An 18644-nucleotide genomic window follows, 5' to 3' on the forward strand; every position below is an offset into this window, starting at 1 on the left:
CGCCTCTCTTGATTATGCTACTGTTGGAATTCCAGGAAATTGGATTTAATTTATTCCTACTTAACGGATTTACTGAATACAGTAGGTAGACGGTAATCCAGTTAGAATCAAAATGTATTTTATGATAATGTACTCGTATTGTACATCTGCTATGCTGTTTTCTAGAATGTGAAGACCAGAAGAAAGGCAGAACTAATTGACCAACCAAGCGTGGTGTGAACTCATCACTTATAGTAAAAACTCAATAGTATTTAGAACCAATACCAAAATAACTTGTAAACATAGCCTTTCCCACGCTGAGGAGAATAAAACAACAAAAAATATATATTTTATTGATCATTTTATTAGCGATAGAAAAATCATTTTACAACTCTCGACCAACACTTATAGATTTCGAACCCACATTTATAATTTGACTGTTGTTAATATTTACCTCATCTTTTTTTTCACGATTGTTTTAAAATGGCTGAATAGTTACAAATTAAATGTCGATTTTGTGTGTAAATTTATTTAAAAGTGTTTCAGTTTCAACAGCTCGGCTGCTATTTATAAAATTAAGATAAACCACCCGAGCTGAAGCTTCCTGAAAAACATGAAGAAGCTAATAGAACACAGAGTTGCAAGAAGGAACATTAAACTATATTTCCCCTTCGTTAATGTCTAATTAAGTTATAACTTGCTAATTTAATTACTTATTCTTTTCGGTGTAGAAATATATTCTATCTATATATCCGTCACTTTCTGCCCATCGGTTAATCACTACTTGTTATAAAACCTGTAACATTTTAATCATAATCAAAAATGTATTCCGATAATAATACCATGACGAAGAAACAAAGTGTGATGTGTAGGTAAGAACTAATTTCATGGTCCCAAAAATATGAAAGGCCTGATCGATCAAGTGGGAGCATCTGCTGAAAATAATTTTAAAAATAACAAAAAATGCCCATTTCCTAAGTTAAATAGGACTTTTCATTCAACAATATAACAATGGCCCTTCCTTCATTGGCAAGCCAACGGTTGATGACTGCAAGTACGGATAGAAAAAAAGCAAGTCTATAACAGAAAATCTTAGAAAATATAAGCAGTTTTTTGTATACTGATAAAAATTAAAAACAGTAGGTACGTAATGTATTTCTATTAGTAGTGAAGTAGTTACTAAATAAATTAAATAATAAATTATGTAAGAAAATAGTGCTTTAATATCACGATTTCATAGAATTAAACGAGGGGGAAATTGAATTTATTATAAATATTTGTAACAATTTGGTTTATACCTGTACTCTACCTAATATTCATTTCGGATCATATTATCGTAGGGACAGTCTTTGATCCCTAGTTAAAGTATAGCCATACGAATTATGTTAGTTATATGATGAATATGGCTATCATACGAATTTTGTTAGTTTTTAACTAGGTAATGGTTGCGATTTTTAACGAATGGTTGAGTTAACTACTGATAAAAAATCGGCCCATTGTCAAACTCAAACAAAATCATGAAAATATAAAAATTAATAAATATAGGTAAACGACGTTTCTGCTAACGGTGAACACACACACGCACAGGGCGCCCACCGCGTATATATATCATGGACATAACTAGTTAATTTCCTTTTGTGACAAAGCGGTCCGCGCCGGGATAGATGCGTGGAAATCGCGATGCGTCACGGTGCCGCTTGCACCCGGTAGGGTGCGCTGTGCAGCCGCCCCTACGAATGCACTCTCAAAATTCGTAGCAACGCTCCCTTAGAATACTGACTAATCTATCAGCTTCCTTAGAATACTGACTGCAGAGTTTTACACTCACGGGCAGTGAAAAAGTTAAATTTATTTACTGTTTAACTTAACATTTATTACACCTAAACGAAAAAGGCTAGCTAAATAACGCCTTCTGCACATTAAAGTACATTTAACACAGCATCAGGATACTACCAAACTAAACCGATATTTTGTTAAAATATTAAATAAATATATTTGAAATTATTGGAGTCGTTTGGTGTCGGAATTTTTTAAGTGGAACGTTTTTATTGCCTGTGAGTGTAGGTACTTGAAACATTCCAGTATTCCTGTAGGAGGACATTATACAATAATAACTGTATGAATTTGCCCATACAACGGGTAGTTTAAATCAAGTCAGTTCAACATCCGATTCGGATAGCTACAACCGTGACACATGCAGACATACTTGTATAAGTACACATACACAGCTACACTTCAAACTTAAAACACCCTTTTATGTTACAGTTGAATGTATACTAGTCATGGTGTCGTCTGAATGGTATAGAGGTTAGTTATAGTTAATGTATAAGTCATCAAATCAGCATCCATAACCTCAGTCGTCTCCAGAAAGTCTAGCGTGGCTGTATAGGGCCGCCACACACGCGTAGTCCTAAAATACACGACCGGAGCGACACCAGCCGTTTCCGGCAAACCGCGACCAATCATAATTGCTTCTACGGTCTCACTCTTACGCAGTCCCCTTTGATGTTTTTATTCAAAATCCCCGTTACGGCCAACTTAAAACAAATAGAAATACTCACAACCGATTATATGTTTGCGTTAAAACGATTCGAAACGGTGATAGCTTTTGGATTTCGCCCCGCGGTTCCGCCCTTGTGTGGTCTTGCCATTTGATTGTAACTTTAAAGTGATAAGGCGACAGAAGTTAATTACGAAAATTCAAGATCCAATACATCAAATAAATTTAATAAGTATTCCAAATATTCATTAGCTCAGCGCATTCAATGTAGGAATATTATTGGAGATATGAATTTACATTTCAAAGTTCGTAATTCGTCGACCACAGTGGGTATTTTCACTGAATTTTCGCGGATTGAAATTGAAATTATTCTTGATGGAATGTTGTAATGAAACATTCAAGTATCCAATGATAATTTATATGTTTGGACATCTCACACACGGCCATTAGACTCTATCTAACCTAGGCAGAGCCTGTAATATGACAGCTTATGCGTATATCTCTACACATAAACATATTAACCCAAGACTCGAGTACAAATATATGTCTTTGAACAAATATCTGCCTTAGCCTAGGATCGAACCCGGGACCTTCGGCATAGCAGGCAGGGTCTGTAACCACTACCACAGAATAATAACTACAGTTGTAGTTCGGTCGACGTCGAAAGTGAACTAACTCACGCATTAGTGAAGCGGTTAAAGCTTTGCTCAAATACCCAGAGATCCCAAGTTTGGCTCACATTCATCATCGTAAATGTAACAAGTTTTGAAGGTACGATACAATTTCATGTTTTACGTATATTTTCTCATTAAAAATACATGTAGGTTGTAATAATGACGCCTACAATTAACATTTATTATAATCAAACCATTACCTATACATACCTACAGCTGCTTTTCGACTTTTGAGAGTCCATATAACTTAAATACTCGATGTATTTTTCGGTGTGTGTACCTATAGTTGTCTATGGACTTCTATACATGTATACCATAGCTAGAGACACCGGTGTATCGCGGCGACGGCGGTACATCCACGCACAGATGCGACAGCCGCCGGTCCCACGTGGAAATCGATTTTCCACGCCACGGCAGCTGGCACAAGCCGGCTAAACCAACCCGGCTACACTTACCATCCAACGCCTTTTCACTTCAACTGTACGCCAACGAGCATTAGGTGCAGTATTGCGCGAGAACTACCAATTATGACCGCATCTTTCGTTGGTATTAACGCGTGTACTATGAACGTCAAAAGCTCCTTTGTTGATATTTTTAATGTTTCGCACATTGTTCGCTGATGACGCGGTGGGTCCGATGTGGCCGATTGCTGCTGTAATTTATGATGATAAGACTGGCGTGCCAACGGCGGGTAATTAATTTTTACGTTTACTTCTTCCATAGTTAGCCCATAAAATTGATGATTCGAATATTCAATTAAACTGGTCTGACTTGCGCTCAAATGTTTGCCTTTTTGTATTAGTAGGATATACGTATTATTTAAAAGCTAGGTCAGATTAAGTTTGGAAAAGTAAAAAAAGATTTTCCATATAAATACTCATTCATATTCATTTGTGTGTTTATTTGACATCCCGTAGGATAATGTTTTTACCCGACTGCCGAAGGAGGAGGGTAATGTTTTCTAATAAGATTCAGCCTACACATGACTCATAACTATGGAAATTCCTTGTTACTATTTAATGTACAACGCCATTATTACTATCATATCGTGCTCATGCAAGATCGAGAGGAAAATCTGTGTTTAGGTACTTAATATACATAATATATCTGCCCCGGCTGGGATCAAATCTGGGGATTTTAAAATGTTTTACCGGGACTCGGGATCTAAGCCAAGTTTTATTAACCTCTTCAAACAAATCAAATAAGATTTTAATTTATTCGGTTTCCTTTTCCGTTGAACTCCATTAAAGTTCCAAACATTCATTATTTTGCCGGGTTTTCCTGTAAACTGTACTAAAAGTACACTGAGTCTCCCTAGATACAGCACAGCAGTGTACCGTTTTTAATTTCTTTGTCGTAAGAGTTAAATTCGCCTGCATGTATTATGGTGATTGCATAAAATTGTGTCTCGAACCGTACCTTTATTTTCCTCTTCGACAGGTCAACTTTTATTCAATTTAAAGAAAACTTTGATACTTGCATCATGGAAAACGATGAGTAGGTAATAACTTTTTTATGACAGCTTATATTACAAAAACGTTCAGCATGATAAGTCGGATTTTTTCCAATCATAATTTTTATTTGCGTATTAAGTAAGGAGGTAAGTAATATTAGTTTAAATTTTACTCACATATTTGCACGGCTATATTGCATGGTTAATTGTTAGTTGTATGTCATACTTATATAAATAGAACAATAATTCCGACGTTATTATTCACCTTCAAAAGAACACAAAAATTTACAGTGCGAAATATGACTTCCGTTTATTTCAACTCACTAAATAACTCTTAAATCCAGTTGAAACTTGACGAATTACCACTCAATATATAACATACAGCGAGAGCTCGACAAGACTGATCACTGCCTCTACAGTGATCATTTGAGAAACGTCAAACTTTGATGGGTGATTCCCATGTGTAATACAAGTAGTCAACACGAACAAAGCATTCAATGCACAACGTTCATTTGTACACTTGTAAGAGATAAGAATAGCAGAATAGCTCCCCGATCCATCATAGTACAAGGTCCTGCTACTGACCTGGCGAAACAAAGCCTTGGACCCTTCAACGAATTGAGGACAACAAATGTTTACCGTTTCATGTTGTAAGAAAATTTCATGTTGGTTATGATCGAATAATAAGTTGATAACAATTTTATAGACATCACTTCGGTGAATAATAGGTAATTGTAATAAGGTATTCGGGTCCAAAGACAATTATTTATTAGCATACTTTTCACTATAAAAACATAAAAAAATCATGAATTTGACAAAAATTACTTCCTAAATGTTTCATAATTTTAAAAGTTGTCGATGTCGTTAAGACCCAAAAAAGAGTTCATAAAAACAAACATTCCTTTCAAAAATAACACATTCACACAAAACAAAGGAAGGCCTTTCCAGTTCCCCGTAGGCCTTTGAAACTACGCAACAGTGTCACTCCCAAACCTCACAGAATGAGTAGAACAGCAGTCTTAATTAGGCATATGACATGAATTTCTCCGCTAGACACAATGGAACAAACGAAGCATAGAATTCGTGATATGACGGCCCGTCGGCACCGTGTCCATACTGCCAGATACAGCGGCTCAATCCCACTAAATACCTGCGTCTAATCAGCATTGCTACACTCATTTTGAACACTTAATTTTACACGTATCTTGGCATTATACATTCAATTTTACGCGCCCCGTATAGTGTCATAGGCGTGCTCAAATGATTTTGAACGCTGCCGGCTAGTGTGACTTTTCCGATTATATTTTGTAACTTTTGTGTCGGCTCCTTGTAATCTAACGCGATCATGAAATAATTGTATGTAACTATAATTATATATATATATTTTAAACTAGTCCACTTCTTAGACATATGCGTACATTTAGCTTTCTTTCTGTTTTGCTTGCTTAACCCACCAATCCACTTACTGGTTACAAAATACTGGTTAGAGTGCTAACCAAATCAGCAAGGGTGAATTTGGAAAGGTTTCGCTACATTGCTATTAGCAACAGTGTTGTACCCAACCAACATACCAGTGCCGTCTGGCGAACCACAATTCAAACCCTATTTCCTTGTATTAAGGAACAATGGAACAAAAAATATCCGTAAAGTAAATGTGGTCCCGAGTTGGACACACACGTCAAGATGGCTTCGAATGTTTTAATTCGTAAGTCACACTTAAGTTCATTGCTTCGGTTAATTCGTGTGGAAATTCGGCTTGAAAATGTTGATTTCACACAATTATCCCTCCAAACATCGGATTGAGCGTTCACAATGAATTGAAGGAGACGAATCTGATTCGAAATAATGGCGTGAGCTCTGCCAGTGCTGATGTTGTGTGAATAAACAGAACAAACACATTTTAATTTAGATTTTCGTACAATTCCGCTTATTCATATAATTCTTGGCTACACATGTCTATCTATCACATATTTATAACTGTTACAGTTATAAGAGGTGTAGCTATAAATAACGTAACTAATAAGATGCAGAATTACAGACTTCAAACTTAAGTCCATAAATCAATGAACGTAACAATTGGCAGTTAAATTTACAATCCATAATAATATTAATTAAAAAACAGCAGCAATTTACACACGGCCATAATTTGTTAAAATCTTGACATCTCATGACAAAAGCCAAATGGAACAAACTGTTAAAATTGGCTCCCCTACCAACAAGCCATGTCAAAATGGTTCGTAACCCCAACAGATACATTCAAAAATTCACCCTCTTTCCGAATATAAATCGTGAAAAGTAAATAAAAGACGGCCATTACTGTTCTGATTATTTGCCCCACGTTTGCCCTTATTTACTCTGGCCGCCATTTTGGTTGCACGTTTTTTTTTGGGATGTGCCTGTGAATATATTTGAGTTGGAAAAGCGTAAAAATAATAATGTTAGCAGCCGTTGTTTATGTTTAAAGGAGCGAAGTGTGTATTATAAGTTTCTGTACACATAAAAGGGTTGTTTTGTGTTTACATTAGGGATAATCATTTAGATATCTAGTCGTCTTGATAACAGATAGATGTTGTAAATTTTACTATCAATTTACTGTTAAGTTTCCAGCATTAGTATTGGGTACCCACTGTACATAGTACTTCATACTAACACTGATATAAATGTATTAGTATGGTATTTTTAACTGAATTAAAATTTAAAAAATCTTACCTCTTTTAAATTATTTAGACAAGATGAGCACGAGGTACCGCTCGACTACCTCAATAAAGGTTTTCCCTCCTTGGCATTGACATTGCAACACAGAGATGGGGGTGTATGTGGGGTAGCGGAGTAGGGAAAATCGATGCGCTACCAGCAACAGGGACACCAGAATAGGGGTCGTTGTAAGGGATGATTGCATTAAGGCAGGCCGGACCGCTTGACGTTTTATCGAAATGTTTCGATACAAATATGTGCAGTAAAATTTGGGCCTGATTTTACTTACAGTGATGCGCCGCCAAAGGAAAAAAATCTTAACTTCAGTGAAAGCCCAAAACTGCCTTGTTTACTGATACAAATTTTTAGAACCTACTTCCCAATTGTAGAATTTAAAGTAAAAACGCTAAAAACGGCTGTTTCTGATCGAAACAACACCTTCACAGGATAAAATATGTTGTCCATTGCACAAATCGCTTCTAATACGTATGGCGTATGGTTTTTCTAAACAATAAATAAATAAATAAATAAATTAGACGATCAATTATATTGCGCAATATTGACAATTGTGCAATATAATTCATCGTCTAGGGTTAAATATTGAAGATTGCACAAACTTCATTTGGATTTAAAACATATTGCACAATAAATATATTGCACAATATTATAGTAGGTCTAGGGTCCGCCTAAGTTAGACACTTGTTCTCAGTGTGTAGAACTGTAGAGTGTAGACAACTCGTTGGACCGCAACTAATTTCCGCGCGTCCCGGCGTACTGCAGCGCTCATATTCTGGAATGGCTGCGTGTAGGGATGTATCAGGGACGTATGGGTATAACTGGTCCATGTTGCCCTTTATACTTTATACTTACACAAAATAATTAATTTCAAAGTACTATAAAAAACATTCTATTTTTATTTTCTACAATAATTGTTATGCTATTTTTCATATCGATGGATCAGGCATTTTTCGTTTATATTTTAAGGCGAATTGTCAAAATTAATAAGTTGTTACCTTGTATGAATTTCGGATAATGTGCTAATATACAAAGCCAAAATTCATAGATATGTAATAAGCAACATGAATGAGTGGAGTCGTTACCATTTACCAATAATGTCTAAATTCCATTAGCTTAAATTTCTTAAATGACTAAAGAAAATAACAAGGACAATTTTTGTACCACAAAGACTGAAAACTCACAACACTAAAGAATTTTAACGTCCGTTACGTTAAGAACATTCTAACTTGTGTCGGGAAAGTTATGTTCCGGCAATATTTCCGTCTGCGCAATCTCTTTAGATACTCTAAGGAAATCACCAGACGAATTACACAGCTTTTTTTAGAACACCAATTACGCTGATGAGTTTCTGGCACCCTTTTAACATTCGGCAAGAATGTTTTTAATTAAAATCATAGAACTTTGGACTGCACAGAAAAAAGTAACACAGGTAGCATCCGACATTTTTGAACATCCTTCAATCGCACACAATATCATCATAACTCTCAAAGTTACATCGGAGACCTCCGTGGTTCTCACCGAAAAAAATATGTCTCGAAAAATGGAACAACAATAGTTGCACACTTCACACCTATTACGTTTACACCCGCTTCCATTCATCCACATGACGCCAGAAGAATGATTCCAACATAAATGTCAATAAGCACGAATCGGCCTTTTCAAAAATCGAACGGTCTTCATTCTTTTTCTTTTCTGCCAGTGTTTGATGCATTAGCGACGAATTAGGCGTCCGGCTCTATAATATATCCTTCTTTCATAGAGCTTTTACCGTATTCACGAGGTGACAAAGTAGTTACGCCCATAGTTTGTGTGTGGCAGAGCTTGGGTGGTTGCAGGAGGTTGTGCGATTCATGAACTACCTACGTGGTGGGATCTCCCTGTTCAGGTTTTTTTTAATATGTTTAGAAGTGTATGAAAAATAAAGCCAAGTTAGTCTAACTAGGAGTATTTTATTTTAAAACATGGTTATAAAAATGTATAAATAATAACCACGGTAATGGCATTCGTCGATTTAGAACCTTGTACCTAAATATAATAATATATTTGCATATTTGTTCATATAAGGCTCTCTTACCTCTCTCTTAGTTGTTGCTACCTCCCTCTTAGTAGGGTAAACTACCCAATTATTGACACTTTAAGACGAGTCGTCTGCAAAACTGGCCATAAATACGCATAAAATATTAGTATTGTGGTATTTTTTCCGTAGCGGTCTCAGGTGTATATTCATTTATAATATTTTTGACAAAACAATGACCCTATAGTCTAAGTTTTTTATTATAAGCTATAAATTTGAAAGAACCCCTATTTCCCAATTATTGACACGGGTTTTCCAATTTATGACACCTCCTGTACCAATTATTGACATGCTTGATATTAGGTAATAAAAACCGTTTTACACAGGAATTAAACCTTTGGGATAGTACCATGGGTCCGGTTCTCTATTTGGTATATCACGGTGATATATTGAAACACCATAAGTGTCACATACCATAAGTCATCAGCTAGTTATCTGACATACCATATATACTGCATTTAATGCTAATGCTAGCAGACTAGTCCCACTGAGTTAGGCTGCTTCGTCTCATGATCTCCTGGGCATTTCTCAAAGGTTCCAGCTAGTGCGTCCTGCTGCTGATGCCATATGGTTCAGAAACGTGGTCACAGCTGGGCTAACAGGTCCACCGATATAAAGTCGTAATGCGGACTGAACTGGTGTAATCAATCCATCAGAGATCAAATGTGAGATGCCAATAGGCCAGCCACCCAAGAAGAAAGACAGTTGGAGTAATCGATTTCTCGAGTGGAGGTAACGAACAGGCAAACGTGACATAGCATGCTTTTTGGCCATCAGGACCGAGGCTGATCTTAGACCTGGTAAGTACTTGCTGGAAGAGAAAGGCCAAAGAAAAAGTGTGGTGTAGCTTTGTCGCATCTTTATTTTGATGAAGAATCATGAATATGCCTCTGATATCTCCAGTTTATGCTCGCAGAACTACACGTAGCATCCTTGAGGGTTGGCCTGTAGATAAACATGTTCAAGACTAAGGTAATGTCCAGTGTCCCAATCGAAACGAACGATACAGCTGGATATCATTAAATTTTGTAAATCTTAACACCTATCTTGATAATTGTTTACCCGCCGGGTCAGAATCCCAGTTTAAACAGATTACGAGGTGGATTCAGCTGGGTGGGAAGTGTGCAGGACACTTTTGGCCAGGCAAAATGATGACAGGTGGACGTAGAGCAGTTGGCAGGCCACCTGATAGTCAGACGACTTCATATAGGTTGCAGCATATGGTAAGCTCCCATAAAAAATTATCTTTTATGAGCGTAATTATTGACACTTGGCCTATATATAGACATGTCAATAATAGGGAAATAGATTACTGACACTATGTCGATAATTGGATTTCACTGTATTGACACTGTGTCATGAATTGGAAATACGTGTGGGATAAATGATTAAATAGTGTCAACGTGATCATTATAGGATATACTACCGGAAAAAGCTAAAATATTAGCATGAAAACAAAAAACATTCCTTCCAATTATTGACCCAATATGTCAATATTAGGAGAATATACCAAAAGTGCTACCTATAATTGACACCACCTAAATTCGAAGTTAAAACCGAAAATAAGTGGTTTTTGAGGAAAGAAATGGAAAAGTAATTTTGTTCCCTTTTCAGTCCAAATAACAAATTTAACCATTTTTTTAAGAAATACTAGCAAATTTATTCCTAAAGTAGCCACTGTCCTTTGCAAAAAGCGATCCAAGATGGCGGAATTTAAAGAAGCAACGGAGAGGCACGAATTGTCTATGTTTTATTGGTCAGCCATTGCTGTAAAAATGACTGCCGAGTGTTACCATTGCAGAATAACTATTACTGCTGCATTCAAAGATAAATATAACTAAATAGAACGAAGCGTTGTCTTGTTTTCTTTAATTATTCCGCGCTGTGTCAATAAATGGAGGGGTGTCAACAATAGGGTAGTTTACCCTACTTAGTAGCTAAAAGTGAAGCGAATAAGTTTGACAAATCAATTAAACATTACAAAAGAAAAGATAGTAACTTTGAACTGGAAATTTACCAACTGTGCAGTGTATGGATATTCAAAGCGCGAAAACAATCAATAACCAGCAGATCTGTCATCAGGTATCCCTGTGGCGCGAGGAAGTCATTATTCCGAGGACTCTGCAAGAAAGGCGCACCACCCACCGGTAGCATCATAGCGCGCTCACCACAATAAAGCCTCACTCATGCCACCAATCCGAAACAATGTCGCTAAATTTACAAGGAATGTTTTTGAAAGCCAGTAGCCTTGTTTGTGGTTTAAATTCAACATGGGGGTCGCCTTTTTGGCTACTGGTGGAACTCTTTTGTTCTAACACGACGTGGCGTCCATAATTGTGTGGTTACCCATACATTTTGGTGAAGAAATTGAGCGCGTAACTAATTTGGACGACAGCATTACAATTATGCATTTCTCTGTTGTTTTGCTGTTCCTGCAACTAGGTTGTAAATGTGCTTGAGGTTGCTACGAGGTACTGATTTGAAATGATTGTTTTATGGGCCCTACAAATCTTCTGTTTGGTTAAAAACCTGCAGTGTCATTTACCACAGTATATGAGTCTGGAGTAACGATATCGGGATAGGTATACCTACGTATATTTAGAGCCTAAAGTGGGTAGGTAAATAACTTCTTATTTACAATAACTTATCAAAACAAACACGTAAAAAATTAACTATTTTTTCATGTCGTCCATTAGGTAAGTTTTGTAACGCTGTTTTCCGTTAAAATAAAATAGAAACAAAATCGTCAGTCCAAATCATTTTTCTTTATGCACCTTTAAATTACAACTTACCTAGTTTACAAATTCCTTACAGTCCTCATCTCATCACAGTCACGGAAAAAAGGCTAAAAATCATCATAGTCATTGCCAATGTTATGTTACTAATAATATTCACATAGCAAACTTGATTACTCACGCGACAGTTAATTGATTAAATATAAAGAGTTGTTCATTGTAGCAGACCTAAATCTCAACTTTATAGCTTCTGCAGTAACGATTTTTAATCTGATTGTGCGGTCTGCCAATGTTACTATTGCTCGCTTCGAGAATCACATTGTTGTATTGAAATCTTGTTAGCATTCAATACTAGTGTTTTGTTTAAGTAAATTCAACAATTTTAATGGCTAGAGAAATTCTTACGAATTTCAGGGGCACTATACCGAGCTGCCAGATAATGCTTGTCACATTGCCCCTTATTTTTTAAAGAAAACTAAAGATAGTTCTGTTTTAAACCTAGCTATATACTACTGATTTGTATAAAAGCTGTGGAATATAACCGGTTCTAAACCAGTAGGTATTATCTTTAGTCAAAATTTTAAAATAAGGGGGATTATGTAGGTCATTTGCATTTGCCGAATAGAAGTTTACCGATGACTCTGTATAATTAGATATGAATTTCAGACTCGCCTACATATTATAAGTAATTCAAGCTGGGTTGTAAATAGTTGTTAAGCAATATTCAAATAAAGAACCAACTGGAAATTGAAGACTTCAATCATTTTAAATGTAAAATAATTCTCAAAGTAACGGCAAGACTTTGAGGAATTTCGTAAATTTGTGTTCTACGGAACCCGTAAAGGCAAGGACGTAGCAATCAAAGTTACTGGAGATTATAGTTCCGGTGAAGCGAACACCAAACAGCTCAGCTAGGAATGCAATTCAGTAGGGTTGAATTTTATCAGGAATATTCCTGTTAGCAGGTTAATATCATGCCCATGCATCATTCATTCATCATCAGCCTATAGCAGTCCTTTGCTGGACGTTGGCCTCTCCCAAAGCACGCCACTGGATGCGATCTTTAGCTTTCCGCATCCAATCATAACCAGCCACCTTTTGCAAGTCGTCACCCCATCATGCCCATAATAATGAACAACTTTAATTACAGGACCAGCTTCAAAATCACGCAAAATAAAATAGCAGCTGTTCTATATTTATGTTATGGTTGAGTATATACTTACATAGCGCTATTTAATTTCTATAAGCGTCATTTATAAAACTAGGAATATCTAGGTAAATAGAGGCTGTTTAGTATAACATAAAATTCATACAAACGAAAACATAAACTATGAGAAACTAAGTAGAGGTAAATTTCATACTGAAATTTACTAATGAACAAATTAATTTGCTTATTTCTGTGGTACATTTTCCCCATTATATTGTGATGCTAGCTTGCTAAATTGGATCGAAACAAAAATACCGCATGCACAGGAAATAAATGTACTTAATTAAAACTGTAACTCAATTTACATAAGTTATATTCCTGTACAAATTCACATTTAATATTTATATGAGTTTTATAAACTGGTGAAACATTTCCACAACAAGTATAGATATAACAACGACATACACCATCAGTCCTCAAGTCCTCAACCTTCCTCATGCCACTGCAACATGCGCTTGCTACCAATTATGATCAAGACGTCAAAACTCCAAATGGCAATAAAACAAAAAAAAACAAAAACGTGTCACAATACCGGTCTACTGTCTCTTATAACCGTCCGTTCCGGGAACATTCCGGCTGTAAATCTATTTAATTGCCAGCATTTCGGCACAAACGTTGTAAGTCAATGTTTTAGGGCGCTAAATGCGTACAAACTTACCAACGACTTCCTATCCTAACCGTTCCCTCTTAAAGCGTAGGACATACGGATTTATTTAGAGTGGACTGGTGGTGTTTAAGGCTTTTGTATTGGTGCAACCTCCTGCGGCCGCGAGTAGCTTCTCAGTGGGCCGTCGTAAAACAATAAAACTACCCTAACAGTTATCCAGTCACTCATTGTGATCGCGAACAATCGATGGCATTGGTCCTAACTGCCGCGCCATTGTTTCTCGTTGACAAATGAAGATGTTGAATAATGATCAGTTTGCTGGCTTGTTAGCGCACGTGGAGCTTCTGCATATCGATTAGCCGTTTATGCAATATTATGGACGTTTTGTGCAGGAGACAAAGGTTGTTTTTGTAGGGAATAACATGTTGGATTTTTTTGGATCGCAGAAACGTGTTTGTATTTAAGTACATAATGTATGTTTTTGAAGTTACGTTCTAAGCAATGACAGAGGGCAGATCATATGCGCAGAATATCAAGGGTAAACGAATTTTAAAGTGCAGACAACCCGCAGTTAAACAGTTAAACCCGCTGGATTTTGCACCTTATATTATGTATAGGTATAGTGCCACAAACTTATCTGTTCCGGTGAGAGCTCACGTAAATATCTAATATTTCCTTATCCTTTAAGATGTTAAGTTTTCCCGTAATGGTAATTTACCCTTGCAGTTTTAATAAACCTATCTTATCTATATCAATATATAATTTATTATTAAATAATGAGATATGGACCAATTTACTTTATCTGTCACCGGAACAGATAAGTTTGTCGCACTGTAGACAAGTGGCTAGTAGAGTCGGGGCGAAGAAGGCTGAGGATTGGTGTTGCTGTGTCTTTGGTAGTCACTGATTGAGAGAAGCCTATTTCCAGCAGTGGATGATTATGATTTTGATAAAGATCAGTTTACTAGTGTTATTATTACAAATATAATAAGAGTTTTTTTATGAAATTGACCTAAGTATATTTTTTTTGTAGGAATTAATACTGTCTACAAATGTATGCATAGACATCAGAACTGTGTCCTATTTCAAAAACAAACGTACATAGTTTATGCCCTATGTATAGAAACATCAGCAAAATCCATACGAAATGAAAATGGGACGAATAAATTGTATTTTTGAATCATGTGATAAAGTAAAGTTTGCGGGTTCTACATACAATCCCAACTGGGCAGAGATAGAGCTGTTTTGGACAAACATGCCATTTCTTTGTGTTGGCCAAAAGAGATTTTACATACAACGGCCGTCTAACAAACACTTAGCATGCCTAACGTGCAAACTAAAAGATCTGGAAACATTTTATGTAACACAGCAGGTTTCACCGATCCAACAAAACCCGTGTCTAACACACCGCGAACATTTACTCAACTCGACGCTAAATCATCGCTCAATCTCCTCTTCCAATATCCGATATACTCAATCATTGTCAACTAAACAGTTAAATATGCCTTCTAAAGGAGCCATTAAACATAACACCTCAATAAAATGTTTGTAAACAGTAAAAGCTGTCCAGCTGTGCTAGAGTCCCCTGGACTCGCCAAAGACAATGTAGAGAGACGCAAGGCACCAGTGACTCATCTAATAATAAATAAGTCATTGTTGCTAGTATAGAAAAGGCGAGTACAGAAATCAGAAGCAATTGTTGTCTCCTCTATGCTAAACCAGACTAATAATTTGTTGAAAACAACGCAGCGTTCGTTGGAAGGAGTCTGCTCCCAGTATGAGGTCCTCGGCAGGGACCGTTCCTCGGTACTGCTTTGTTGATTGCTAAACAAAACAGGGTGTCGACACCTTATGTCTTTTATTTAAGCAATTACTGTTCGTCTTCTCTGAAACTAGCTTCTTGTCTGCAACAAGAATATAATCAGTAGTTTTCTTTGCATTGGAAGTTTTTTTCGAACGTAATTATGCGTTTAATAGTTGTTTTTGTAAATTATTTTATTTTCTTTCACAATGCTGTATTTTTTTACGTACATAACATTGGATAAAGAAAGCAGAGGACTGAGTGTTATGGTTTTGTGACGGAGAGGTCCAGTAAGTGTAAAATTTTGGCAAATAATAATGAAGATACAAAATTATCATCCTGTAACCTTCAAATAATACCATTAGTTTTTTTGTTATTTTAATTTATGTTCGGTAATCAATATTGTTAATTGTTTTAGTATAGTTAATTGACTCTTACCCCCTTATTCATAGAAAAGTAATAGAACGTTTTAACTATTGAACTGTTTTGTCCCTCTCTGTCAAGGGACAAATTGTTCTTTGAAAGATTATAAATCAAAACTATGAAATCAAAGTTGTCTAATCTAAAATTAATAAATTAAAAAACCAGAATTACATTATAATTGTTAAGTTTAATATAGTTGTTACAAATACAAATTGGGTAATGAGATACATAGTTTTCTCCAAAATGCAACTGTGAATCGTAAAACGCCATTATTTCGTTCGCAAACTCGCACTAGACACCCGAGTAAATTTAATCCCAAATTGGCCTGAAAGAACGGTTTCATGGTAGTTAAAAACAGTTTTCATTTGTTTTTTTGTCTCTACCACCGCGCTCAAACATCGTCTGGAGTCAATCATAGCAAAAAGCGCGACGTCGATGTTCAGTATTGTTGAGTCAACTTTTTTGACCGCCGGTGATCAGTTGACATGCACGACTATCACTTTAGTGGAGAATTCTGTGGACTTTTGATCGGAATACCACCAAATTGTTTCTCGTGGGAACCGATCTGGCAACAAGTGCCACATTTTCTGGGCCTGTAAGTTTTCGCCACAATGACCCCCTTACACAAAAGCACTTTACTACACACTTTATTACACTTTACTACTGTTTTCGATTGAAGTAGTTTTTCTTTTGTTCAACTCTCACTTACCTGTGATATTTTGAAAGATACTTCTGCATATTTGAATTAAAACACATGAGAAAAAAAATCCTCTCTATACTTAATTATAAAATGCTTACAAAGTACAAAATGAAAATTACGAGTACATTGTAACTTTTATCCAAGTTTTTATTTTCTCTTACAAACTAACCATTACGTCGCATTATGGCTAACATTATTGCTAATAAGCGCTAGAATTGCCATTGTAATACAATTAGCAACAAATAGTGATGGCAGATGCACCTGTCACTGTAGCCTCCCCAGACCTACTATCGGCTAGGTTTGTCGAGAACGATTCCAACCAAACCACTACTTTATTACGTTGGAGTAAGGATGCATAAGATAATCATGTTTCAGGTGTCTACGACTCTGACTGACTGCTGGAGGGTTACTCTATACTGACGATAAACGAACGAAGGAAAGCTGTCGTGCACGGCACGTTTAATACAACAAGAGAGTCGTCACGCAGCAGCGTTCCGAAACTTTGTTTTTCGTCATATAGAGTGACCCTTGTAGAGGCCACGTGCGTGCACTATGCGCTGTGAAAATCGATCAGGCATTCGAAAACCCCGAAATCCGCAGTCACCGACCGATTATACCATTTTTATGCCCAATTTCGAACGCTCCAGCCGAAATCCGAGACACACGATCCACCTGTACGTCGAATCTTCGATTCACACTCGAATAACTGTCGCGTCGATTGGAAGTTTTAATTGTCGAACAGTTACGAGCAATTATGAAGTTTTGAGCTGTTGTGTTTTTGGTAGTTCTCACGGAATCGACGCTCGTTGATTGCTCTCGGGAACTAGCGGCGGTATTGTGATGTGAACTCTCAAACTAGTGAATTTAACTTTTCATTACAAAACATGTATTTTTGGTTGTAGCTTCACTGGCTGCAGCTCTTAGTAAACACATCTAATATACGCCTATAAACTGATATATTGTAATTTTTGTATATCCACTTTTAGCCGGTCTGCAATAATAAAGGTCCCCGGGAATCGAACCCGCGACCATCATCTTTACAGTAACCGTTGCTAACCGCGACGCTAGCCGGTCGAGTTCTAAGAATATAATATTATCACTGACATGAAAGTTCTTATCTGTTCCAGCATCTCTATACACTTGTAAGACAAAGAAGTGGCAATATATCTACAGGGTGTATACTAAGCCGCCTCCCTGAGTCACCTCTTTTAGGCTTAGTTTACTACATTTACCCTGTATGTAGAGGTAATAAATAAATAATATACCTACCTAATATATTATATTATGTAAAGGTAGACGTGTTCTTCAAAGAATGTGAGCTACTTGAGCCACTTGGAGCTAAGTGAGTACTTTGTATTGTTCCGTACTACATAACAGACAGGCGAAGTGTAAGTGACTACTTACTAGATGTCGGCTAACTTTCAGCGAAGTCTCACAAAGGAGAGCTTCAGGCTCTGAAAGTTGTACTTGTGTCTCTGATATTACCAGTACCTAGTTAAGTTTTTAGTGTTTTATTGAATACAATTATAAATATTATAATAATGGTTGGTTACCAGGTTGTTTTTTGAGGCCGACAACATTTTGCAACGGGTAAAACAACAAAGTGTAATTACTGTGTTCATTTAATAATAAATGATTAAAAAAATTGCGGCAATTTGGTGTCAACTTTTTGTAATTGGAACTTTTTTATTACCCTCTAGTATTATGTTATTTTAGTAGTAGCCGTAGGTACATGTACCTAAAAAATAATACGTACCACGTCAGTACCAAAAATTGCAA

Source organism: Plutella xylostella, chromosome 3, assembly GCF_932276165.1.
Source record: "Plutella xylostella chromosome 3, ilPluXylo3.1, whole genome shotgun sequence".
NCBI lineage: Eukaryota > Metazoa > Arthropoda > Insecta > Lepidoptera > Plutellidae > Plutella > Plutella xylostella.